Source organism: Pelobates fuscus, chromosome 9, assembly GCF_036172605.1.
Source record: "Pelobates fuscus isolate aPelFus1 chromosome 9, aPelFus1.pri, whole genome shotgun sequence".
Lineage (NCBI taxonomy): Eukaryota > Metazoa > Chordata > Amphibia > Anura > Pelobatidae > Pelobates > Pelobates fuscus.
In genome coordinates, this window is record NC_086325.1 from 49,350,330 (window position 1) to 49,376,784 (window position 26,455).

A 26,455-nucleotide genomic window follows, 5' to 3' on the forward strand; every position below is an offset into this window, starting at 1 on the left:
CAGTTTCATGTATTTTTTAACTTAATCTTAGTCCATCTACTGGTCACCTAGATTGAAAGCCGCCATTTAACATTTAAACTTCTAAAGTGGAAAACACCATACGGTATATTCAGCCATGGCTATTGTGCAATTCTCTCCACAGACACAAATAAAAGGCCATTGGGGGGGGGGGGAGTTGTTGGGGCACAGGCAACAATTTTGGCCTTGTGTGCTTCCAAAACCACTTTCAAATCATGTAATTAACTAGAAAGACTAAATAAGAAAGGAGTCATATTGCTGAAACATGTGTCAGTCCTAGCTGTGTAATGAAGGGAATTTTTAATTAACACACAGCACATATGAAAATAGGAATATGACTTAATAATTAACAGCGTCTGGCACACATACCGTTTGGGATGATACATTTATTCCTGGGGAGAAAAAAACAAGTGGGTTTTGATTATATTTTTAGTAATAACACCCTTCTATTGCCGGAATGAGGATAGTATTTACAGTTAATCTACAATTAACAATAAATACAAATTAGCACAAAAAATATAATTTTATTTTATATCCTGTATAAAAGACCACCAGAAATTGGCCTCCTTCCATTAAACTGGAATGTTTGTGGGCACTGGGCCTTCCGCATTTATTACATTGTCTCTGTAGGATAGCAGAACATTTTTTTTGATTGATTAATTGTTATCTGTTCCAGGATCTTGAAGGCATCTACAGCTTTGTAGCCCTCCTGGTTTGCCACATTTGGTTTTTATCTGGCTCTCGTTCTGACTTAAGTGCTTCTTAAGGTCTACAGCTACACCTTTTACAACACTGCATTGGATGAATCTGTTTCTCATCAGTGGGTATACTCAGCTAAATAATATTTGGGTATTTGGGAGAAGTTATGAGCAAACTCCAGATTTCCTAACAACTTTCTGTTCATTTTGATTCTGTTTACTGTTTTCCCTGATCTCAGTTTTGTATCCAGATTATCCGTTGCCTCTAGTTCTGTGGGTGTTTATTAGGTTCAGAATTATTGAGTGAGAGAACTCAAGAGAGTGAGAGAAATACGCTTCTCCTTCAGCAAAAACAGATTTAGATTGTCCACGACCCTAAGCAGGATGTCAGATTGGAGCCCCCTCTTAGCTTTGTTTCTGTGAGTGGTGTGTGTAGTGTATTAAACATGCATGGGAATGGCATAAGGCTATCCTAGATATACGATAAGGCCGGGGGGACTAATGAAAGTATTTAGAAAATCAGGCAGACTAGATGGGCCAAATGGTTTCCTATTTGCCGTCACATTCTATGTTTCTATGTGTGTGAAATTGTGTGTAGTAGCTGAGTGTTGTGTGTGAGGAGACGGCTCAGAGCTGTGCCTTTGTGTGTGGCTGAGTATTGCATGCGTGTAGTGTCTGAGTGTGTATGTTTTCCCCATCCTGAATATCTTTCCATGGTGGTCCGGTGGGGAGTAGCATTGTGGTCTGCACCAATATAGGGTGCAGACCACTTTAAAAGCTCCCTCCCAGTCCCAGTGCTCAGTTAATAACTCAGAGCAATGGCTGTGGCTCTCTGCATCATTGAGAAGCACAGAGGGGGCTGCGAGGGTGCTCTCAAAGAGGTCTGCACCCGATATTGGAGCAGACCACATCGCTTCCTCAAGCTGGTGAGGATGCATAGAGCTGCAAAGGGAGATGTTTTTGATCATCTTGCTAGCTCAAGGAAAATCCCTTTAGGGCCAGAGCTGGAGATCCAGCCCAGACAGGGCCTTCTGCTGCTGAACCTGCGCTCTAAGCCGCAACCTAAGCTGCCTTATGAGTAATCTAGCTCTATTCTTTAGGATCAGACTGTAATATTTGGTTGATTCCCTTTTGGTGTGCTAAAACCGATGAGCATCTTTCTATAATCTAATAGAATTGAACAAATATCCTGAAAAAGAGAGATTCAATATATAACTCTAGTTTTGCTTTAGGTGTGTGCCCTTGGTAGGGATATGCGGGAGTCTGAATGTTAATCTGTTATTCCTGTCCTCTTGGTGCTTGTGATATCTTTGTGTATTGAATAGTTCTATATTTAAATGTCTCTATGTAATGCAATCTCAATGCTGTTGAGAAGCTAGTGGCATCAAAACTCATTTATCCCTGTTAATTAAATTAATTTTCAGTAGCAGCCAAGTTTAATAAATACAGATAACACTAATGGCATGCATATGAACATAAACTGATTTCTTTAAAAACACTTCTGGTCTTGGAAAAGGATGACTGACCTATTTAATAGATATAAAATGAAGGATGCATCTTCTTAATTTTTTGGAGGAGGAGGTAGGGGGGAGAAGGGTGTCTTGTTTTGTTATTTTTTTTTTTTTTTTCAATAGGCAAAGCTATCCTGTTTAGAATGTTAGGATACAACCACTCTGGTATAATCATATGGTTCTCAAAATGTTGGAACGCAATGGATGTTCTACAGCTCCCAGATGGCCTAATGGTTGACTTTGTTTACCCCCTAGAACCAATCACAACATACTTTATATTTAGCAATTATCTTTTAAAACTTTAAAGAGAAAGGGTACTTTTGTAGATTGATGAACAGTATTTATAGCTAAAAAAAAATTATGACTCTGTTTCATGTAAATCATAACTGCAAATTATGACCTGCAAATTATACTCCTACCTCTACCCCCGAATATTCTGAATGCAGGCACACATGTTACATAGATACAGTTCAAGGTTAGGGGTTAGAGATTTGTTATAGGCATAAAAGAGAGTTGGTGGGTTAGAATTAAATAAATAAGTAAAAGCACTATATTTATTGAGTTAGGTATTGGTAGTGGTAGCGGCTGTTGAATTCTCAACATGCATTTTATCATATTTAAGATGCACATCTTAAAGGTAAAAGTGCAATTATATTTCTACATTTGGTAGCAATTAGATAAGCACAGTGTATAGACAACATTTATGTGCTATTAAGTGCCACCATGTCATATTTGCTTGACAGATGAACTCTAAAGAGATGTCATCACCAAAAATTACAATATATAATTATGCTAATTATCTTACAGTCTTATGTAATGTGACATTTTCAGTTGATTGTGTGCCAATGTGTACACATCTTTTTTTGTTTGTACAGAATTCTTTAAATTCTGCTCTCAGTGTAGCTACATTTACCACGTTTATCAGCTATGATTTTTAAATTATGATTATACAGAATCACTTTAACATATTCGTAAACATTAGGAATGTGTTTAAAATGTGGGTTTTTTAAAGCATTGAGAACGTTTTTAAGGTGTTGCACTAAAACAAAATACAAACGGTGTAAGTAAATACAATAATGAAGACCAGGCTTTCTTCAGATTTATTCATGGAAATTATAGGGTTACTCCAAGCATCATGACCACTCCAGTGATCTGAAGTTGTTATGGTGACTGGAGTTTATATCATCTGTTGCCAGAGGTGTAGTTCCACTTCTGGCATCATTAGGGGTGTGATCAACTAGCCAGGAACTAGAAAACTGGGCTGACTAATGTCAAATCTGTGCATCATTCCTAGCGTAGAATGCCAGTCATTGGCTGAGTCAGTTTACTGACACTCTCAGCCAATGAACAGCAACAGCCATGACCGCAGAAGCTTGAAGAGTGTCACCTGACCAACAGGGAGCATCAGAGCCCACTGGAAACTGAGGCAAGGGGGAAAACTAATGCTAAATGGCCTGTAGTGGTATGATGATTTGAGTAACTGTTTAGCACAAATATCTAATCCAGTGACATTTTGCACATCATTAAATGATCCCAATTGACCATTATATGAATGAGCAAAGTTATTCCATTGCCGATCTGTGCACTGCAATTACAGGGGAATCACTGATTCTAAATCTTCTGGGACAATTTGTCTGTCGAGTCAAGTGCAGTGAAACACTCTACAGGCAGAGACAGTGTTATTTATGTTGTCTATGACTGCACATTCACCTCCCTCTAACTCATAAGGATCTTGAGTGAGAAGGAGCTTTGGAAGCGAATGTAGAGCCTGGGTCTCACCCTTACTCACTACTGTTTTGAGAGTGAGGGAGGCTTGAATTTAAATATAAACAATACCCCTAAAAAAATTAAAGAACTGAAACATTTTGTGGTATGTGGCTGTTTCCAGTGTTCTGACTGCAGTATCCCATCATGAGGTTTCACTGGCAGCTGGTATTTGTCTCCTACCTTTAACCTCATCCTGCTGAATGTCACCATGAGGACTCACTGGCAGCTGTAACTGTTTCCTGACTTTGACATACTACAGACTTACTACAGACTCGTACCATGTGGCTGTTTGTTCCCTTTAACATCTTACTGCAGAATCCCACTATAAGGACTCACAGGCAGGTTTTGTCTCTCTCCTTCCATTACCATCTTCCTGATTTAAAGTAGCCCCTGCTACCTTTTGACTCACTTTCCAGTATTTTCCTTTAGATTGTTAGAAAAAGTGTTAGCTTTTAGGTCTTGGTCTGAGATCCCCTTTCCTCTTATAGCAATTTGTCTAATTGTGTTTTGTGCTGGCTTCACGCTCTGCTGTTAACAATAATATGTATTCAGTATTTTATGGAAAATGAAACAAAATGTTAAGGATATTAAGAATTACAGTCTTGAAGGTTCTGTTTAGAAACATTGTAAATAGTAATTCCCTGTTTCGTAATTGGTTTTATATTGACATCCCCATAAAAAGTAAGTTGGTGGCATTACAGATCTCATTACACTCACAATAGCCCCACTAATAACCTTGTTTAATTATTATGTGACACTATAATTAAAATTATGCGGGATGATATTTTGGTTGATTACAATACTGATAAAGAAAACTACTAAGTTTATTTCACGCTTTAGAGGATTTTACTAATTAATCTCGTAATGATCACCGCAAGAAGGTGTTTTTATTAAAGGGACACTGTAGCTACCAAAATCACTACAGCTTAATGTAGTGGTTCTGGTGTCTATAGCCTGTCACTGCAGGTTGAGCACTGTAAACACTACCGTTTCATAGAAAAGGCAGTGTTTACATTGCTGCCTAGGAACACCTTTAGTGGCAGTCACTAAGCACTTGAGGTGCTTCCTGCGTCAGCACTGCACAATGTGCACCCTCTGCATTAAGGCACTGAACGTCCTTATACAGATGCACTGATTCAATGTATCTCTGTGAGGAAATGCTGATTGGCACAGTGCTACGTTTTGCGGCACATGAGTAATAGGCTCCCAGTGATTTCCTGTGGGAAAGAATTGGATTGGCTGAGATCATCAAGATTGATGATCTCAGCCATGGAGGCAGAGCCAGCAGGGTCGGCCATTACAAGACAGGTGCAGCGTGGGTAAAAAGATAAGTAAAAACACCTTTCCTATACGTTCGGATGGGGGTCTGGACCCTAAATAGTTAGTAAAACATTATTGTGTCAGGAATACATTTCTGTATTCCTGACACTATAGTATTACTTTATTGGTTACAAAAACACACAAATGTTCGCTTTTAGTTATAAGTAAAGCAATATATATTTCCCCAGGTAATGGAAGAAATATCCATTATAAAGCTATTCACTCATAACAGGGATGTAAACAGGGATTCTGTAACAATAAATGATATAGAAACACACAGCATTGTCTAGTAAACAACACTGCATTACAGATTTTGTTTGAATTATGTTTTAAAAAAAACATTTTTAATATTAATAGGTTCCCTTTAATATGCATTTATGTTATTTATCAATTGACATTAGGAGAGGCCATGGGTCATTTCCACTCCACTGGTGAGAGCCCATTAAATTTAGATACAGTGAGTGTAGTTGTGAGATTGTTTTTTTTCTTTCACTGATTCTTGTATATGAGGAGGAGGATAGGAATACTAAGCTATAATTATAATCTAGGCACACATTGGAAATTGTTCATTGATATAGTATGTGCCTCTTTCTGTTCCTGATGTATATTCAGCCAGTGACAGCAAAAAAAAATATTCAGCCAGTCGATCTGTACGACTGTAAAGCCTATGATTCAGAGCTATAATCTGTCTACAGCATAGTAGAGGTTGCTAATCCAAAATCATAGTGTTGGCTGTTTCTATTTAAAAACAAACATTCGCCTATCATCAAATAAGCAACACCAAAAGAATAGGAAGATCTAACTGAACTTTGAATACGGTTAAATGTGCTCTGATATTGTAGACAAATTCCTTCTTTGTACCACTTGCCTTTTGCTTCAAGGGAAACTCCAGTGCCAGGAAAATAATCAGTTTTCCTGGCACTGCAGGTCCCCTCTCCCTCCCACCCCCGAATCCCCGGTAGCTGAAGGGGTGAAAACCCCTTCAGTAACTTACCAGAGGCAGCGACATGTCCCACGTCGCTGCTTATTCCTCTGCCGCCGCTCCTCCCAGTGATTGCGTTGGCCGGTGGGCGAGACTGATCCCGCCCACCGGCCAGGGGAGACCTAATTAGCGCTGCCCATAGGAAAGCATTGAGAATGCTTTTCAAAGCTTTCCTATGGGGAAATGAGCGACGCTGGAGGTCCTCACACAGCATGAGGACCTCCAGCGATGCCATAGCACAGATAATCTGTGCTATGATCCCGGAAGTGCCCTCTAGTGGCTGTCTAGTAGACAGCCACTAGAGGTGGAGTTAACCTTGCAAGGTAATTATTGCAGTTTATAAAAAACTGCAATAATTACAGTTGCAGGGTTAAGAGTAGTGGGAGTTGGCACCCAGACCCCTCCAATGGGCAGAAGTGGTCTGGGTGCCTGGAGTGTCCCTTTCTCTTTGCCTTTGGGATTTTAAAAATATGTAAAACACTAACTCGATGGATGGGCTGCTAGAGAATGGGGTTAACCTGCAACCCTGTCATTTATCTACTTCAGGGGTGCCCAAAAAGTAGATCCCCACATGTTGCAGAACTACAACTTCCATGATGCTTTGCATACCTTTGGAATACCTTTGGACAAAGCATCATGGAAGCTGTAGTTTTAAAACATTTTGGTGATCTGCCTTTTGGTCACTCTTGATCTACTTGATGAACTATAGCAGTTCAAGGTAAAATATATATTTTTTTGCTAAGCTAGTTTACCGTATTGCATTGGTCTGATATGTAGAAATGACAGCTGTACGAGTGTAGCAAGCAAGTGGCTACCGTTATCCGGGTGTGGATTCTATCCCAGTCATTTCTAAGCCAAATCCTTTAACAGAAGGAAACCAAGACTAGAACATAAAATAAAGGTGACATTGTGTTAAAACACATTCATAATAACATCTCAACAAACCCAATTACAGCTAACAGTTTAACTAATTGAACTGTAAACTGGTAATTAGCATTCAATCCTGCCTGTAAATGTAGCTTCGTATGGAAGTGCTTTTTCAAATGACTATTGACGAGGAAACAGATCATAGTAAACTTAAAGTGTTGCTTGCTATAACCCTTTTGAGAGGGGAATCCTATCAGGTGTGATATTCCCTATTAGGCATTGTGGAGAAGGTCCCCCTTTAAATGAGCTGGAAAACCTCAAATAAAAAAAAGGCTTTACTTACCTGAAATCCAGAGCTTGGCAAAGTTCCCGATGCTGATCTCCCACGCCACCTTATGACATCACTGGGGCTGCGGTTTATAGAGAAGCCTGTGATTGGATCAATTCACCGACTTAGCGAGCATGCGCATGCTTCCGGATAGTGAAAGAAGGGTGGGTCGTTCATTTAAGATGGTTTATTAAAAAAATAATAATAAAATGAGCTACGGAGGGAGGCGGGAGGGAGCGCACATATACCTTTGCAGTTGCTCTGCCTACAAGGGGAAGATTTTCAAATCTGTTGTCAGCGTGCTGTGCCTGTTTAATTTATGTACAGAATTGACATTAGGCAGCACGGAATAGAGTTCTGGATATTTCCGTATGTGCCCTGTTTTCTTTTTTTTTTTTTTTTATTCTTTATTTTTATTGTGCATAAGTGGACAAGTCGTCTTGCACTGTCACAATAACGAGTGCAAGAACATGCATATAACACAATGAAGCAGAATACATATGATATTAATCTTCATAAGTTATCACTTGCTTCGTTTCGCTGCTTCAGCACATTTTTATATTTAACATATTATAAAAGAGAAATGATAAGAATTGCAGGTTTATGTGAGTGTACGTCATAGAAGTTTGGTCTATATATGCCTATGGGCCTGCTAACATTAGAAGGAACAAGTGATGATCGTTTAACAATTAGAACATTGCAACACATAGGAGATTGGAGTGTTAAAGATTAGTGTCAGTCTGCTCACTAGTGAGACCACCAATAGCTTTCCTCATAACTTGTTACTTCACCATTTCAGCGAGGTATATGCCAGGGCAAACTAAGCATCTAGTTACATCTGCACGGTTTTAAAGGGAAAGTAAAGTGATGAAATCGAAGTGCAGATTTAATATGTGGGTATTTCCCTTCGTTATGCATTAAACGTGTATTATGTTAAAAGTAGGGCTTCGTGGCAGTGTTGGCATTCTGTGAAGCCTGATACATGTGTGGTTGATTTATAATTACCCCCACAGCTAGCATGTAACATGTTGAAGCAAAATTAGCTGAAAAAACATATAGGATCAATAAGCCATCACCAGTCACTGGCATGGGCAGTATGAGGTATAAAATGACCATCTCATCCAACTCCCGTCGCAGGTATGTCACAGTCCCGGTCAAGTGCCCAGGTGTGTCTCGATCTCGGGCGCTGCTTGTGGAGATTTTCCCTGTTGTGATTGACTGTTGGTCTGGCTTGGTTTAACCGCCTTTTTGGGCTTCATTTCTTGGGCTCCTCTGCTCCGTCTGGTATCAGCAGGTAGAGGACGGGTTAGTGTTGCCACAGTCCCTCTGTGGCTTTGTCCTCTTCCCGTGTGCTTTAATGCAGTGTGCCTTTCGCAGCTGACCTGCTTGTCCCGTTTGGCTGCTGGGCGTATGCAGAGGTTGCCGCATTTTGTTTCTTCTCCGATGTATGTAATATCTTTTCGTGGGGTTTCTTGAATGTGGGAGGCTTTTCCCTCTGCGGCGCCATTTCGGTGCATTGGCAGGTTGAGGGGTAACTCGCTTGTTGGCTCTTCTCGTTAGCTGCGTTGGATTCCTCATTTTCGAGCAGGAGTCAGATCGTTCTCTCTGGCGGCCCGCGCACATGACCGCGGCCATCTTGTGGACTGGCGCCTTGGTGATGTTCCCCGCCATGGTGGTTATGTGCCGTGTTTTTAAAGAAACACTGCACATACTAACTCCTACCACCACGACCAATTCAATCACTGAAGTGGGCATGATGGTTGGAGTGCTCCTTTAATACTAATCATTAAAAAAAAAAAAAACGAGAGAGAGAAAAAAACCTAGACATTATTGTACTATGTATGGATATATTAGCTTTGCGGGTACATTGCCACTTTGAAGAGTTTGCAAGATTATTGTACTTTACATATTAAGATTAAAGAATGCGTCACCAAGCTAATGCCACATGCTTAATTAGCTTCCTCTGGGAATTAAAATCCCAAATCGACCAAACTATAATGCAAGCCCATGGGGTCTTTTAGAAATCAGAAGATGGTCTAAAATCTCATGTTCGTAAGTGGAACTCAATTTCAAAATAAGAACTCATTGAATAGAAAGTGATAAACTCAACCGTGGAATCACTGGATATATATGTTAAAGACCGTATAAGCACTAAAAATGGATACCTTGCTAAATGTGTAATAATTCATGATATACACCTGGAATGAGTAGCCAGACTTGGAGATGCAGTGAGTATTGTAGTTGTTAATTCTATTCTGTCTTTTAAAATTCCATGTGTATCAGCTGTTCACCATGTTCAGTAAAAACCTCATTGTGTGCTAACACTATTGTACAATATACAATCCGCTTTCTGATCCAAACGGCTCGGCAATTGTGCTTGCCTAATGAACATCATGAGATGTTCTCGGCTCTCTCCATTCATCACTGTCTACAGAGTCTCACTGGAGCACCATCATAGTAAATAGCCCACCCATGGGACTCTCTTCGTAATGGTGCGGGATTGAGACATAAACTCATCTCTGAGTAATCCAGCAGCTATGGACGTGACCTCATTAACACCAATGCATCATAAAGGTGACAAAATTCTCAAGTGTTTTGTATCACTTGTACAAAGTGAAAAATAATAAAATACTTAAGTCCTGAAAGAATGCATCAATGCCCGTTTTGTAAATATTTCCAATAAGAGTGTTAAAGAGTTAATGAGTATCTCCTTTTTGAATAATTAAATTTATCCCTGCTCTCTAGGCAAATGTATATCTCCTAAAATGCCACCTTTATTTTCTAAAAAAAAATGCACAGATGCAGGGAGATGCCTCCCTCTAGATTTCAGATCTTCTGTCAGTAGTTTGTTCTGGATAAGAGTTACGATATAAATCACAAGAAGAGTGCTTTGATCTGCCTTACATTACTTGGCTGGGATTCTTTGTTTCAGAAGGCCATTTTGGGACTAGATGAAGCTATATCTATCTACAGACCATTTAGGAGATACATAAACATATTGCAAATTGGAATTAGACGTAGAAAAGTAACTACTACTTGCTGAATTAAAATAGTTATAATAATTGTAACATATCCCGTTTAAGAACTAGGAAATGTCCTTTGAAAGCAACAGATAATAAACAAAATAGTCTGCAAGCATATTTAAATAAATCATCTGCTTCTATTTTGAGGAAAACAATATCATTTTAGAAGTCTGGCCTAGGGGGCTTTAAGGATTTTAAGGGCTTGGAATTAATAAAAGGTTTAGGGGGAAATATGATAATTATGGCAACTCACTGTTCAAGTGCCAAAGGATTTGTTAAAAACCCCACAGTCTCCCAGGATCTGGCACAGAGCTCTATTTTGTTCTTCTATATACAGCTAGGTCCGTTAATATTTGGACACTGGCACAAGTTTGGTTATTTTGGCTGTTTACGAAAATCAATTCAAGTTACAATTAAACAATGAATATGGGTTTAAACTACAATTTATTTATTTTTGAGAGTATCCAAATTGATGGAAAAGTTTAGGAATTACAGCACTTTATCATATAGCCCCCTCTTTTTTTAAGGGACCAAAAGAAATTGAACAATTGACTCAAAAGCTGTTTTGTTGACAGGTGTTGGCTATTCCTTTATCTTTTCTTCATCAACTAAGAAGGTGTAAGGTCTGGGGTTACCTCCAGGTGAAGCATTCGCATTTGAAAGCTGTTGCTGTCAGGGGCGGACTGAGAACCCTCAGGGCCCCCGGGCAAAATAAATCAAGGGCCGCCTTACAGGCCCCACCCATACTCCGCAGCAAGCGCCACCCATGTCCCGCCTCCATGCACCGCCTCCAGCCACACCCTACACAATCTTTAGACACAAGGAACAAAAGTGCAATAATCCCTTCAAGGCCCCAGTAGAGACTACAATTGAGGGCTAATGGGCCATGGAGGGGGGTCTTTCTAGCAGAGGCTATCTCAGTGTCCTTTAGAGAGTGTGTTAGAAAGAATCCCCTCCAGGCCCTATTAGTGACTACAATGGAGTCTAATAGGCATGGAAGGGGGTCTTTCTAACAGAGGCCATCTCAGTGTCCCTGCTGGAAACAGTCGCCTCCAGGCCCCAGTAGAGACTACAATTGAGAGCTAATGGGCCATGGAGGGGGGTCTTTCTAGCAGAGGCTATCTCAGTGTCCTTTAGAGAGTGTGCTAGAAAGAATTTCCTCCAGGTCCCATTAGAGACTACAATGGAGTCTAATGGGGCCTGAAGGGGGGTCTCTCCAACACTCTGGTTCCTATTCACAATATAGCAACACAACATAGCTCGCTGATACCTAGGCCAAGTTGGCTCCTCTTACCTTAATTACTGTTGTTGGCTGGCAGTCTGTGGGCTTGCTGGAAGGCTGTGGGCTTACTGGCTGCGGCTGGCAGGCTGTGGGCTTGCTGGCAGGCTGTGGGCTTGCTGGCTACTGTCGGCAGGCTGTGGGCTTGCTGGCTGCGGCTAGCAGGCTGTTGGCTTGCTGGCTGTGGCTTGCTGGCTGGCAGGCTGTGGCTTGCTGGCTGCGGTTGGCAGGCTGTGGGCTTGCTGGCTGTAAGCCTAACTGGTGGCCTGTGGGCACTTGGAGATTATTTAAAGAAATAATCCATGCACAATAACCACTACTGCTCTGTGTAGTCGTTATGGTGCCAGGAGGGCCGGGCCCCCCTCCCAGAGTAAGTAGTCAAACCGTTTAAGAACAGTTTGACAACTTACCTGGGGTCTGCTGGGATATGAGGCTGTTGTAGGGTATAGGAGCAGTGGTGCAATGTGTAAGGGGTGCAGTGTGTGTGTGAAAGGTTCAGTGTGTGTGTGAGGGGCTGTAGTGTGTTAATGTCTAGGGTGTGTGGGGCAATGTGTGTATGAGGGGGCTGTGTATGTGTGTGGCAATGTTAGTATGGGGGGCTGTGTGTGTATGGGTGGGCAGTGTATGTGTGTGTGTGTGAGGCAATGTGTGTAAATGTGTATGGTGTGTGTGGGGGCAGTGTGTGTGTATGGGGGGCAGTGTGTGAATGTGTATGGTGTGTGGGGGTAGTGTGTTTATGGGGCTAGAGTTCACTCTCACCACTGCAACCACCAGGAATCCCTGGTGGTCACAGTGTTGAGAGTGAACTCTAGCCCGTAGCTCCAGGGCTAGAGTTTACTTTCACAAGAGCCGTAACGTTGCCGTGGTAACCGCGGCAACGATCTGTGCTCGCGCAAGAAGGACCCAGAGGAGCTGCAGGCTGAGCTCCCGGGTCCTCTCTTCCTCCCTCCCCTGCCGGCTGCCCGCACGGTGCCTGCGGACAGGGGAGGGGGCAATTGCCCTCCTCTTACTCACCCCTACCCCTCTTCTTACCCCCCTCCTCCTCTTCTTACTCCCACCTCTTCTTACTCCTCCCTCTTCTTACCCCCTCCCCCTCTTCTTACTCACCCTCCCCCTCTTCTTACTCCCACCTCTTCTTACTCCTCCCTCTTCTTACTCCCCCCTCTTCTTACCCCCTCCCCCTCTTCTTACTCCCCCCTCCCCTCTTTTTACTCCCCCTCCCCCTCTTCTTACCCCTTCTTACTCCCGGCCCCTCTCTTCTTACCCCCCTCCCCCCTCTTCTTACCCTCCTCCCCTCTTCTTACTCTTCCCTCCCCCCTCTTCTTACTCTTCCCTCCCCCCTCTTCTTACTGCCCCCTCCCCCTCTTCTTACCCCCTTCTTACTCCCCCTCTCTTCTTACTCCCCCCTCCTCTCTTCTTACCCCCTCTCTCTCTTCTTACTCCCCCTCCCTCTCTTTTTACCCCCTCCCTCTCTTCTTACCCCCTCCCTCTTCTTACCCCCCTCTCTCTCTTCTTACCCCCCCTCTTCTTACCCCCTCCCTCTCTCTTCTTACCCCCCTCCCTCTCTCTTCTTACCCCCTCTCTCTTTTTACCCCCCGCCATCTTTTTGCCCCCTGCCTCTTTTTGCCCCCTCCCCTCCTCTTCTTGCCCCCTCCCTTTCTCTTTTTGCCCCCCCTCCCCTCCCTCCCTTTCTCTTTTTGCCCCCCCTCCCTTTCTCTTTTGCCCCCCCTCCCCTCCCTTTCTCTTTTGCCCCCCCTCCCCTCCCTTTCTCTTTTGCCCCCCTCCCTTTCTCTTTTTTGCCCCCCCTCCCTTTCTCTTTTTGTCCCCCCTCCCTTTCTCTTTTTGCCCCCCCTTTCTCTTTTGCCCCCCCTCCCCTCCCCTCCCTCCCTTTCTCTTTTTGCCCCCCCACCCCCACCTGTAGCGTGGCCGAGCTGCTGTGCGGTCCGCGGTGCCCGGCCGGAGTGATAGGAAGGTGCACACTGAGTGTGCATCTTCCTGTCAGTCCGGCCGGGTACAGGAAACAGAAATTCCTGTTCCGCGCGGAACAGGAGTTTCTGTTTACTGTTCCCGGCCGGACTGACAGGAAGGTGCACACTGAGCACCTTCTTATCACTCCAGCCGGGCACCGCGGACCGTACAGCAGCTCGGCCACGCTACAGGGAGGGGAGGTGAGAAGCTGCAGCCGCCTGAGGCTCTTAACAGAGCGCTCAGGTGGCTGCAGCATTTAAAGGGGGGGCCGGGCCCCCCGATGGCGGGCCCCCCTCCCGGCCGGGCCCTCGGACCATGTCCGAAGTGCCCGACCGGTCAGTCCGCCCCTGGTTGCTGTGAACCCACAACATGTAGTCAAATGAGCTCTCTATGCAAGAGAAACAGGGCAACAAAAAATAAATCCATCAGAGTGATAGCAGGAACATTAGGAATTACCAAATTAACAGTTTGAAACATTCTGAGATAAAAAGAATGCACTGGTGAGCTCTGCAACACAAAAAGGTGGATGATCGTAGAATCATTTTTATGGTAAAGAAAAACCACTACACAAGATCCAGCCAAGTGAAGAACACTTTTTGGGAGGTAGGTATATCATTATCCAAGTTTATCATAAAGAGAAGACTTCATGAGAGCAAATACAGAGGGTTCACGACATGGTGCAAACTATTCAGAAGCCTCACAAGTAGAAAGGCCAGATTAGACTTTGCCAAAAAAAAAAATCTTAAAAAAGCCAAACCAATTCTGGAACAGCATTCTTTGGACAGATTAAACTAAGATCAACCTGTACCAGAATGATGGGAAGAAAAAAGTATGGAGAATGCCTGGAACGGCTTATAAGCTGAAGCATACCACATCATCTCTAAAACATGGTGAGCAAACTGTGATGGCATGGGCATGCATGTCTTCCAATGGCATTGGGTCACTAGTGTGTATTGATGATATTGCAGAAGACAGAAGCAGCCAGATGAATTTTGAAGTGTATAAGGATATATTGAATGCTCAGATTCAGCCACATTCAGAGAAGTTGATAGGACTGCGTTTCACTTTACAGATGGACAAAAACCAAAAACAAACCGCAAAAAGCAACCCAGGAGGTTTTTAAAGCAAAGGAGTGGAATATTCTGCAATGTCAAGTCAATCACCTGATCTCAACTCAAACTAGCGTGCATTTTACTTGCTGAAGACAAAACTTAAGACAGAAAGACAAACAACAACTGAAGTTAGCTGCAAAAGAGGTCTGACAAAGCACCAAAAAGGAGGAAAACCAGCATTTGGTGATGTCCATGAGTTTTAAAACTTCAAGCAGTCATCTCTTGCGTAGGACTTTTTTAACAAAGTTAAAAACTCACATTTTATTTAAGATTGTGTTAATTTGTCCAATTTCAATTGAGCCTCTAAAATAGGGGGACTGTGTACAAAAATGGTTGTAATTCCTAAATGTTTTATACAATATTTTTGTTCAACCCCTTGAATTAAACCTGAAAGCCTGCACATCAATTGCATCTCAGTTGTTTCATTTTAAATCCATTGTGATGGCATACAGAGATAAAAATATGAAAATTGGGCCAATGTCCAAATATTTCCTGACCTAACTGTATGTGAAAAGGAACAGAGCTCCAGACTAATATGTCAGGAAAGAGAAAGGAGATGGCATTGCCAAAGACTGATGAATTACAGGTGAGTATAGCTTTCTCCCTCCTTTGCTCCTGCCATGTATCCATCAAACAGACTTGTAACCTGGGGAAGTCTTTGTAATGAAAAACCAGAGATTCCATGAGAGATAGGGAATGGCAGAATTCAGAAATGGCTTCTACTCACTATACATGTCATGTTTTGTCATGTTATTTTTTATCCTAAAGTTTTTTCGGTATTCGTTTTGTAAATCAATGTAAGTTTTTGTATGCAACTGCGTGTCTGTGGCTTAAAGGAACACTGTGGTTTTAGGAATACATATCTGTATTCCTAATGCTACAATCCTGATGTGATTGTTCAGTTTATGCCCCCCATGAGATTCAAATGAATTAATTATTTAATTAAAACAAAATGAATTACTCACCTTTTCCCCAGTGCCGAGTCTCCCCCGACGCTTCAGCAATCTCCTCCTCGAGTGACATCATCCTTGTGGCTAGCCTGTAGGATGAAGGTCTAATCCAATGCTTCTCATAAAGAAGCATTGGGGACATTAGGTGCATACGTGGCACTTGCCGCAATGCGCCTAAAATCACGACTACCGTAATTCTCTATGAAATATGAGTATATGCGCGTGCAATGTCATGGTATGTTACGGTATGAGAAGTAAGATTCTTGGCGCTCATACGAGCAGTAAGATTCTTGGCGCTCATACCCAGAGGGCTTTTAAAAATCATGGCTTGATCAGCGCTTCCAAGCCTTCTAATTAGTGAAATAAGGAATTTTGGAGGGTAAGATGAGGGGAGGGGTGGGATAGCGGGCACCGTAACAACTTCAATAAGATGAAGCTGTTAAAACACCTGCAGTGTGCCTTTAACACCATCTAAAAACTGGAATTGAGAAGGGGATTTAGGGGGTAAAAGTCTGCCATGACTTTCCTTGGTTGGGCTCCTCCTCCTGCAACATCAGCCGATGGAGGAAAACTAATGTGCATGTGCAGCAAGCTCTATATGCGCATTAGGTCTTCCCCATAAGAAAGCATTGACTCAGTGCTATCCTGTGGGGTTTTACAACATGCTGGACATCCTTATGCAAAGGGTGAGGACTTCCAGCGTTGTCTCATGCAGTCAAACTCTGCAGGTATCGCCTCTAGTGGCTGTCTCCCAGGCAAACCTAACACTTCAATGTAATCATAGTAGGGTTTAGTGTACAGGGACTCTGCACCAAGATCACTTTAATGTCTCTGGTGTCTCCATAAGTGGGATACCAGAGGACAAAGGGGCCAGGAAAGCATATCGTGCATGTGTCTGGAGTCTTCTTGTGGGATTGTGTGTGTGTAAAGTGAGTTGATTGTAGTGTGGTACTCTGTAAATAGGTCAGTGTTTGTGGTGCAATATGTGTGGCTAGGGGTTGACAAGAGTGTGTGTATAGGGGGCTGAGTATGTAAAAGGGATGTAGAGAGTGTGTGCATGCGGGCTGTAGTGTATGTGTGTGTGTGTATAAGTGATGTAGTGTGCATAGGGGTTGTAGAGAATGTTAGTCTGTGTTTGCTTACAAGGAATGTAGTGTGTGCATAGGGGATTCAGAGTTTATATGTCAGGAATGTAGTGTGTGTAGGTGGTGCAGTGTGTGTGTAGGGGATCTAGTGTGTGAAGGACCCAGAGTGTGTATAGGAGATCTAGTGTGTGTGTGTAGTTGATTCAGAATGTATACAGTGATCTAGTGTTTGTATGTGTATGTGTGTGCGTGTGTAGATTGACCCAGAAGTGACCCAGAGTTGGGTAAGGGATCTAGCATGTATCTGAAATGTAATGTGTGTAGTGGTTCAGTGTGCATTTGTAAGGGCTGCTGTAGGATATATATATATAGGATATATAGATATAGATATCCACAATACAAATGTCCTTGCACTCACGCTTCAATATCCTACTGCATTAAAGCAGTGGTTAGATTAGCCGGGTGCCAGTCCTTCCAAGGGATCCTGATAAAGGAAAAATGCAGGCTGCACTCACGGACTTAGAGTATCAAAGTAGAAAACTGCTTTATTCCATGTGACAAGAAATCAGCGTTTCGGTCCACGCAGGGACCTTCCTCAGGATTGAGTGAGTCCTTAATCCTGAGGAAGGTCCCTGCATGGACCGAAACGTTGATTTCTTGTCACATGGAATTAAGCTGTTTTCTACTTTGATACTCTAAGTCTGTGAGTGCAGCCTGCATTTTTCCTTTATTTGGTAGATAGATAGATAGATAGATAGATAGATAGATAGATAGATAGATAGATAGATATGTTTGGAAGTATTGTATGTGTGAGGGGTGCAGTGTGTTGGGAGTGCTGTGTGTATATGTGAAGGGTTAAGCATGTGTGTGTGGGAGGGGTGCAGTGTGTGTGAAGGTGTTGTGTGTGAGGGTTCTGTGAGTGTGCTGTGTGTGTGAGTTCTGTGAGTGTAAAGGGGGCTGTGTGTGTGAGGGTGCTGTGAGTGCATGTGAGTTTGCTGTGTGTGTGGGTTCTGTGAGTGTAAAGGGGGCTGTGTGTGTGAGGGTGCTGGGAGTGTGAGGGTACTGTAAGTGTGCTGTGTGAGGTTGCTGTGTGTGTGAGGGTGCTGTGAGTGTGAGGGTGCTGTGTGTGTTAGGGTGGTGTGAGTGTGAGGGTGCTGTGTGTGAGGGTGCTATGAGTGTGAGGGTGCTGTGAGTGTGTTGTATGTGTGCAGGTGCTGTGTGTGTGAGGGTGCTGTGTGTGTGTGTATCTGTGTGAGTGTGAGTGTGCTGTATGTGTGAGGGTGCTGTGTGTGAGAGGGTGCTGTGAGTGTGAGGGTGCGGTGAGTGTGCTGTTTGGGGGTTTGTGTGTGTGGGTGTGCTTTGTGTGTGAGGGTGCTGTAAGTGTGAGGGTGCTGTATGTGTGAGGGTTCTGTGTGTGTGCGATGGGTGTGTGGGTGCTGTGTGTGTGAGGGTGCTGTGTGTGTGAGGGTGCTGTAAGTGTGCTATGAGTGTGCTGTGAGTGTGAGGGTGCTGTGTATGTGAGGGTGCTGTGTGTGTGCTGTGCTGTGAGGGTGCTGTGAGTGAGCTGTGTGAGGGTGCTGTGTGTGTGAGGGTGTGCTGTGTGTGTGTGAGGGTGCTGTGTGTGTGTGTGTGTCTGTGTGTGTGTGTGTGTGTGTGTATAGGTGTGCGTGTGTGTGAGTGTGCTGTGTCTATGTGTGTGTGTATGAGGGTGCTGTGTGTAAATATGTTTGGGGAGATTCTCTGTGTGGGGGGAGACAGATTAATTTAAATATATTCGATAAGTATTTTTTTATAATAATAAATAAAAAAACTTTTTCCCCCCCTTCTTACTTTATGTATGGGAGGGGGGACCGTGCAGGCATTCCTGGTGGTCTTAGTGGTGAGTGAACTCTAGAGAGTGCTGAGCATTGCCATGATAACTGTGGCAACGCTCCGATCTCGCGCACTCCAGGAACCTGGTGGAGCTGCAGGTTAGAACTTCCCCGGGTCCTCCACTCCCTCCCTAGCCAGCGGCTGCATGTCTGTGTCTTTGATCTCCCCACCAGCCCATGAAGGCACACAATTTCACCACTGCTTCCTCAGTGAGGTGAGCCTCTTCACTATGTCCTGGGTGAAGATGGCACTTACAGTGCTATTTGCTAAACTGAGACTTGTCAGGAGTTCTAAGTGAATTCAAATAGTTTTTCCAAATTCCCAAAATGAAAGCAGAATAGGCTTGGAGAATTGTTCTAACTCAGCTATTTTAGACTAAAAATTTAAATTCACTTTTTAATCGCAGTAATTCTCACTTTAGCACACCCTGCTTGAATTGATATAATTTATGATATGACTGATATAAATGCACATCACTAGTTATAGTTGTCGGAATAAACCTACGTGCTTAGTCTGCTCCAACATGATTTCTGATGTCACCCATTGGTTTTGCATTGTGTCATCAGATCCTGGGTACTCTAAAGACAGGCCTGCAAGCTGTCCTGTCTTCTAGGCCTGTCATTGGACAAATCACATCAGGGGGTGGATCAGACCTGTTTGTTATTTACTACATACATAGTTTATGGTGTTGAAACATGATATGACATATTAATTGCTCAGGGATTAAAAATAAGGTGAAATGGACAGAGTCCACAAGCCAGGAGGCAGAGTCAAATTCCAGATCCCAGTACCCCAGTATTTTAAAAAACGTGCTCTGTTGCTGAATATAAATGTGACATTTTTAGTTTATTCTTTTTTTTGGGGGGGGGGGGTGGAGGGGTGATTCTGTTGTACCCTTGGAACTACCATGTACAGATTACTGAAAAGCATGTTAATGTAATAAAATTAATTGTGACACGGCATTCAAAATGGTCCCAAATGTGTTTATTTTTCTTTAAATTATAGCAATACACTATAATAAAAAAAGAAAATCGATTTTTCTTTTTGAAATCATCTTCCAGGAATGGAAAAAAATGTCTTTAAAATCCAATGAATACTTTGTATTTTAATTTTGTCAAGGTCTCTGTACAATGTTTTATCACTATCGCTGTGTGAGTAATGTAAAGCAATCCTCGACAAAGCCTGGAAAGTGAACTGATTTCAAGAACTTGACTATATTTGGCCTCTATTGAGATTATTATTTTGATGGCAGTACTCTTTGGAATGCAAGCCTGTCCTTAGACTGAAAAGACACCACGGGGAGTTTTACAACATCCCAGAACTCTGCACAGGACATGTGTTTGAAATGATCCATCCATAAGACAGTAAGTTAAAATACTATACCGTTTACTAGTTTAGGCCCTTCGTCCATGTGTAAATATATTATCGTAGAAAATATAAATATTTTATTGCCCCAGCGAACAGTGCTATTAACAACAGAGTTCGGAAATGCTTGTATAGCTGCTGAAGAACTAGAAAACTAGAGACTGGGAAAAACCCCATGGCAATTGTAGTTTAACATTAGCTACTTGTAGCCCAAACCTACTGATGCCCTTCTTAGGGCTTAAAAAATTTAAATTATGTTTTCATGTTTTAATATATGGCTTTCATTGAATTAATTCTGTTTCACCACGTTTTGAGCGGCTTTTTATTTAAAAGCACATGTTAGTTTAAGGGGCACTCAACGCACCATAACCACTGCAGCCTATTCTAATGATTATGGCACAATGAGACTTTGGCCAATCTTGCCTTGTTTTGTGTCAAACTGGTTTTATAAAATTTTGACTCAGCATAGGGATGATCTGGCACCTAGAACCGAGCCTTTCTCTACTTGCTCTCAATTCTGCAATCTCAAACCAAAATTCTCCAATGTTGGATAGGATGGTAGTGATTGGCTGAAAGAACCAACATTCTTTAACTCAAAGCGTGGAATTACTGTATATTTACATACACAGAGTAGCGTGTATTGCGTTAGACAATCTTGATTTGATTCCCAACTTGATGCACTTGAAGATATATTCTTAATCTGTGCTTACACCCCCAAATTTAGACAATGCTGCCTAATCCTGAAAGTTGGCACAAATGGCCAAATGCAGCCAGTCAGATGTAAACCTTCAATAGATAAATTAATGTGTTGATTTTTTTTATATCTATGATTGATAAGCAAATTACACATTGTAATTAAGGCCCTAAAGAACTAAAGAAAACAAATATAACGAGGTTAGAAGATAAAAGGAATTGATGGAAGAGTGTGATTGATTGGCTAAACTCTATTACCTCTTAACACAAGTTGTTCCAGCCATAGCGTTTATTGATGTCAATGAGTATTATGTCCGGAACGAACACATGACCTGAACATTTTGCTTGTTTGGTTACTATCGAGTGAACCTCACAGATAATGTTTGAGACGTTTCCAAAAAAAAACATTCATATATTTGAATATACGAGTAGATAAACCCTAACAGATCAATAAAAAGGAAATGTGAATATGGAAAAGCAATCACACAGAAGAATAACATATTGATATATCAGGCTAATGAAGCTCGTGGAAGACAATGATCAAAGGTGCTGTAGCATGTTGCAGTGTGTTATTAACAATGTAACTGACGTCATCACTGTTTACAAGACACACTGCAACCGCAGGTAGGACTGGTATACAAATATAACGTTTTGCTTATATAGTCCTAACAGGAAGGACAATGCTCACATAATATATGCAGCTTCATGTTAACACTTTTAGGGCTACAAAAGTACTACGCAACAGGCATTTCAAGGTTTAAATACAATTGTTTTTTAAATCACAATAAAGCGAATAATTTGAAATAAACACTGTTAAAATAAGTATGTATTAAACAATATAAACACCTTAAAGGCCCATTCCAGAAACCCATTCTTATTAAGTGCAGAGTGTAGGTTAGATTACAGTTAGTTATGCTGACTGTGGTGTTTTTTGGGGGGTTTTTCAAAAGAAAAGAAAAAAAGCTTTTGATCCTCCCTTTCAATCTGCAGTGTTCCTAGTTGTGCTCTAAATTTTTTTTAAAAATGTGAATGTCAAATACAAGTATTTATTTTTTTCATTCTTTCATTTATTGTTTTGCATATATATATATATATATATATATATATATATATATATATATATATATATATATATTTTTTTTTTTTTTTTTTTAAAGGATGTTTCTTTTCCACCATGGAGTGTCCCCTTAAAACACCGTCTCATTCACTGACTTATGTCATGTTATTCAGACAGTTCATTAGTGATGGAAAATAACTGTCTTTATCCAGTGTAAATGTGATTGTCATATGATAATACTCACTGAAATCTATACTTGTATATTTGTCTACCAAACAAAACAATAAAAATTAAATAAAATAAAAAAAAGCATCTGATTGAAATAAATGCTATCTCCATGCAAGATTATTAATTTAATACTGCTATGTAATGTAGATTGGTTAGAAAAAAAAAAAAAGACATATTCACATTTGCTGTTTTTTTTTAATTACCCAGGATTCCTTGCTGGTAAACCCTGACTCCGAAGGCCTTCAGAGCCATTAGTAAATTTGAGTTTATACATTATAGAGGTTACTATGGTGCTATTTGGATTATCAGTCACTGTAGTGTAGGAGAGATTGATGTAAATTGCATAGAAGAGCTGTGGGGAGAAGTCATTTTTATGAATGCAGCTTTTAGGTGGACTAAATAAAGGTTAAAAAAAAATCTTTCATTGAATAAACATGTCTTAATCTAAACAAGCGGGAGACAGTTTAACCTAGCAACTCTAAATGTAACAGCTAAACACGTTTAATGCCCCTAGAAGCTATCAGCATTACAATGTTCTTCATGCATTTTTGTATAGGTCTATGAGACTGAACAAAGAAACATATACAGTAGCATACCAAACAAAGTGGCATTTGGTTTAATGTATTGAATTAAAGCTCACTAGTATGTTTTGGAAACAGCACTAAGGATTTATAATTTCAGCCTAAACATACAACAGAGAATGCAGAAGAAGAGGTATTGGATGATGACATAACCACCTGTGATTCAGCCTTGTGTTCATAAACAACGGATATGATGATAGAAACGCTTAGAAATGCAAGACCCACCACTGTCAGTTCCTCCCTCTCAGAAAACATGATTTCATGTGATGCATTAGCTTAGGAGAGAGTGTCAATCAATTATCTGAATCACACAACACATTAACATGACGCAGAAATGGTTACTCATAGACGCCAGACACACGCGACACTGTGCACCTCACTTACATTCTGAAGGTCTTTGCACGTTCCAAAAATATTTAGTGAGAGACAGGATTCTGGATTTGTATATACACCTGCTGGTTGATGACATGCAGATGTACAGATGTGAAATTTCCTAAAATAACATTTAGCGAAGCAATAAGCCCTTGAGCCCTCTTATTACCTTGAAAAGAGTATGTGACATCAACAATTAACATTAGAAATAATATAGTACATTATTTTCGGCTGTAATCCCGGTCTCTCACCTTGAAGAGGGGAATTTAGAAATTAAGAAGTGTTGTAAGGAAGTAGCACACTACTGTAGTGTCCATTTTTCAGACCAAAATATTACTGCTCCTCTCTTCGATATTCGTCCATTCTGTCTTAAGAGCTCAGACTGTTTGATGGGCATCACAGAGCTCCACAGCAATTAAACCCGCCATATACGTAAACTGCTGCAAATGTGCTAATAAGTCAATTTTAAGCTTCTAATATACTTTCTTTTCTTTCATCATAAACTTGATTGCATAAATGGCTTTTAATTGGTTGTGAAATTATGAAAAATGTATTGCTAGTGCCCATCCAGCAGTCAGTGTACAACCAAACCCGAATAAAGCAAATATTGGCCTGCACTGTCCATTCAACATGTTGAGAAGTGTGCAGACACATTGCATAATATACAATAACAATTCTTTTTAAGGACGATAGTGTTCCATATTTCTGCAAACAAGCATACGGGTCAATTGATGCTCAATTTGGAAGAACGCACTAAAAGTATTATATTGATATCACTTTTCACGCTTGTATGTATATTCAAATATCAGAGTGTAAGCCACTGTCTGCATGTGTACTCAAGTCTGTGTGTAGAATGCATATCTTCTTTCCATGTTCTCTCTAAGCAATACCCCATTATGCAACTGTTTCTGAAAATGATTTATTTATCATTATCCCGTCACCCTCATCCCCTGGATCTAAAGAAGATTGGAAGTGACCCTGCATTTTCAGATGGAAGCTGTTAACTGTTCAGTTTTTGTATCTATTCAATATGCAGGCATACTGTATTGTGCAGCTGAATCCATGCCATATCTACATAAAAGCATTTGGAGGCTTACAATGCGCATATAAAGCCATTTAATATGGCCACTTGCGCTCTACATAAAGATAAGGGAACTGCAGTCCTGTCTGCTGGGAAATTGCTGGATTTTGAGAAAATATTGGAAATCAAAGCAGTGAGTGATTTTCCTAAGTATCATTGCTGCAAAGCCAATGAATGGCTAGGTGTGAATATTGCACCAGATTTATCCTACAGGCAATTTCTGCTGATTTGAAAAGAGAGCCATACATTTCTGAAATATTTGATGCGTCTCAATGCCTCCCTGGATGCAGTTCTGGTGAACGGTTCTAAAGAGAGGTTCTAGGTTCTAGATTGTGTAAAGCACTCAAGGTCATTTCTGGTACCATCCCAAACTTCCATTTCATTGAATAATGATCACTTGTGTGCAATGTTGTAAATGAGAAGTTTCCCCATTTTAGCAATGTTATCATTTTAAAACCACTCCATGCATTCATTACACAACTCATAAAACACTCCAGCATTCTATATTATTCCGCTTTGGAGGCAAAACACAATATATTGCAACAAAGACAACGTAGAGATTTAAACTTGTGAATATCACTTGATTGCAAAGACGTTGCTTCCAGTGACAATGTGCGATGTACTGAGAACTGTGTGCATGCATACAGTATTGTAGATTGAGACATAAGCTGCTTTTCGGACACAAGAAATCTGACATTAGACAGGTCAAGGATCACTCTGGAACAATTTGCAGGCTTGTTAAGTGTCCTTTGCTGGATGGTTTAAAAATCCTTTACAAAGCAGGGAAAAACTAGGTCAGATAAAATATAAACTAATATTTCAAGATTCCGGCAATGCAGTGGATATAATTTAGTGAATGACTGTGTGGATTAAACATCAGGTTCCTTTAATTGCCTTAACTCTGTTTTTTTCTTTATGCTGGGTATTAATAGTTAAGCTGCAATCAGGAACATTGCGATTTGGGTTGAAAAACATCTTGGCTAAGGATGGTGGATGGCTCGTAATGATAATAAATAATTTTCCGTCATGTTGCATTATCATATATCAAAGATGTAAATGAATGGCAAAACCAGCTTCTTTAACCCTTTTCAGGAGATCAGTCGGTTGCAGATATTCAACAGGGACAGGGGTAAAAAAAAAAAGCGGAAATAAAGAACAATAGCTACACAAGATTCCTACTTACCTAGGCTGACACTTGTGGTCTACATGATCAAAGGTCTTCTTCTGTACAAAGCACCTACTTCTCTCCTAAATCCTTTCATCAACCCGAGAAGAGGGCCAAGAAGTCCAATGAGTCCAACATTTTGTTTTATTCTTCTCTCCCAAACTTCCCCATAGCAAAAAATAAATAAAATAATAATAATAAAAAAAAAATGTTATATGTGAAAAGAAATCCTGTACCTTTTCGTTAGATCGCCTTTAAACCAATCCAAGGAACCAGTAACCCCTTCTCCAATTGTACAAAATATAGAGCAGCAACATCATGTTTTTTTTTTTTTGATTCAATAGATAAAAGCTTGTTCCCTTAAAACAATGGGTACCCCTTCTATATCCCAAAGCATTGGTGCATGATGCTATGCAGATCTCACAAGTCTTCTCCTTGATAATAATCACTGAGATGCATTGGCTGATGACTCCTACAAAGGTTACCCTTGGATATAGGCAGATGAAGGCTGTGAATAGTGTTGTTTGATGGTTTTGTGTGTGTGTGCGTGTGTGTTTCAAGGAGGGGAAGCAGCAGTCAGTGAAAATCATGCACCTCCCTCTCCCCTCTCACCCTCCCTCTTTCAGTCTCTTCTATCTTACACCTTGCACACACACACACATGCACACACACATACAGTCAGGATCCTGTGCCCATTGGTGCCTGCGGTTTGCACAGCAAGCAGACAAAATCCAGCTGTTTATTCGCATCTGCTCATTTATTTAATTTCATTGTATTGCTTGCACGTTCCATAACACTGTAATCCTCTCTGTTTCCCTATCATTTTTTTTTTTCGTAGTAAAAGCAGAACACCGTGTAAGAGAACAACAGCCCAGTTCGTATCATCTGTTGATCTCTTACTGTCACTGTTCCACAGCAGATGTACTCCTCCTCTGGATAAATTGCCAGCACTTGTGGCATGATACATTGTTTCTCTGAATACATTAGGAAGAGAAAAGGTTACTGGTTAACCACTGAAAGCTCATTCTAAAAACCTCAAACAGGGAACGGTGGGATTGTCTCCTAGGTTACTACGGTGATTAGGGATAAAGCGTTTTAAAAAAAATGCTACATTCTATGTATGTGGATATTTG

The 26,455-nt window shown here is 41.2% G+C and overlaps 1 protein-coding gene across 1 annotated transcript in view; it reads right to left on the minus strand.

The window, feature by feature from the left end:
* The window catches only part of TRPC5 (transient receptor potential cation channel subfamily C member 5), a 284,905-nt gene extending 259,443 nt beyond the window's left edge, over window positions 1–25,462 (minus strand). The window contains exon 1 of the mRNA XM_063431927.1: window positions 25,341–25,462. The gene's annotated coding sequence lies outside the window, so the exon portion shown is untranslated. The remainder of the gene's footprint in view (window positions 1–25,340) is intronic.
* Between the last annotated feature and the right edge of the window lie 993 nt (window positions 25,463–26,455).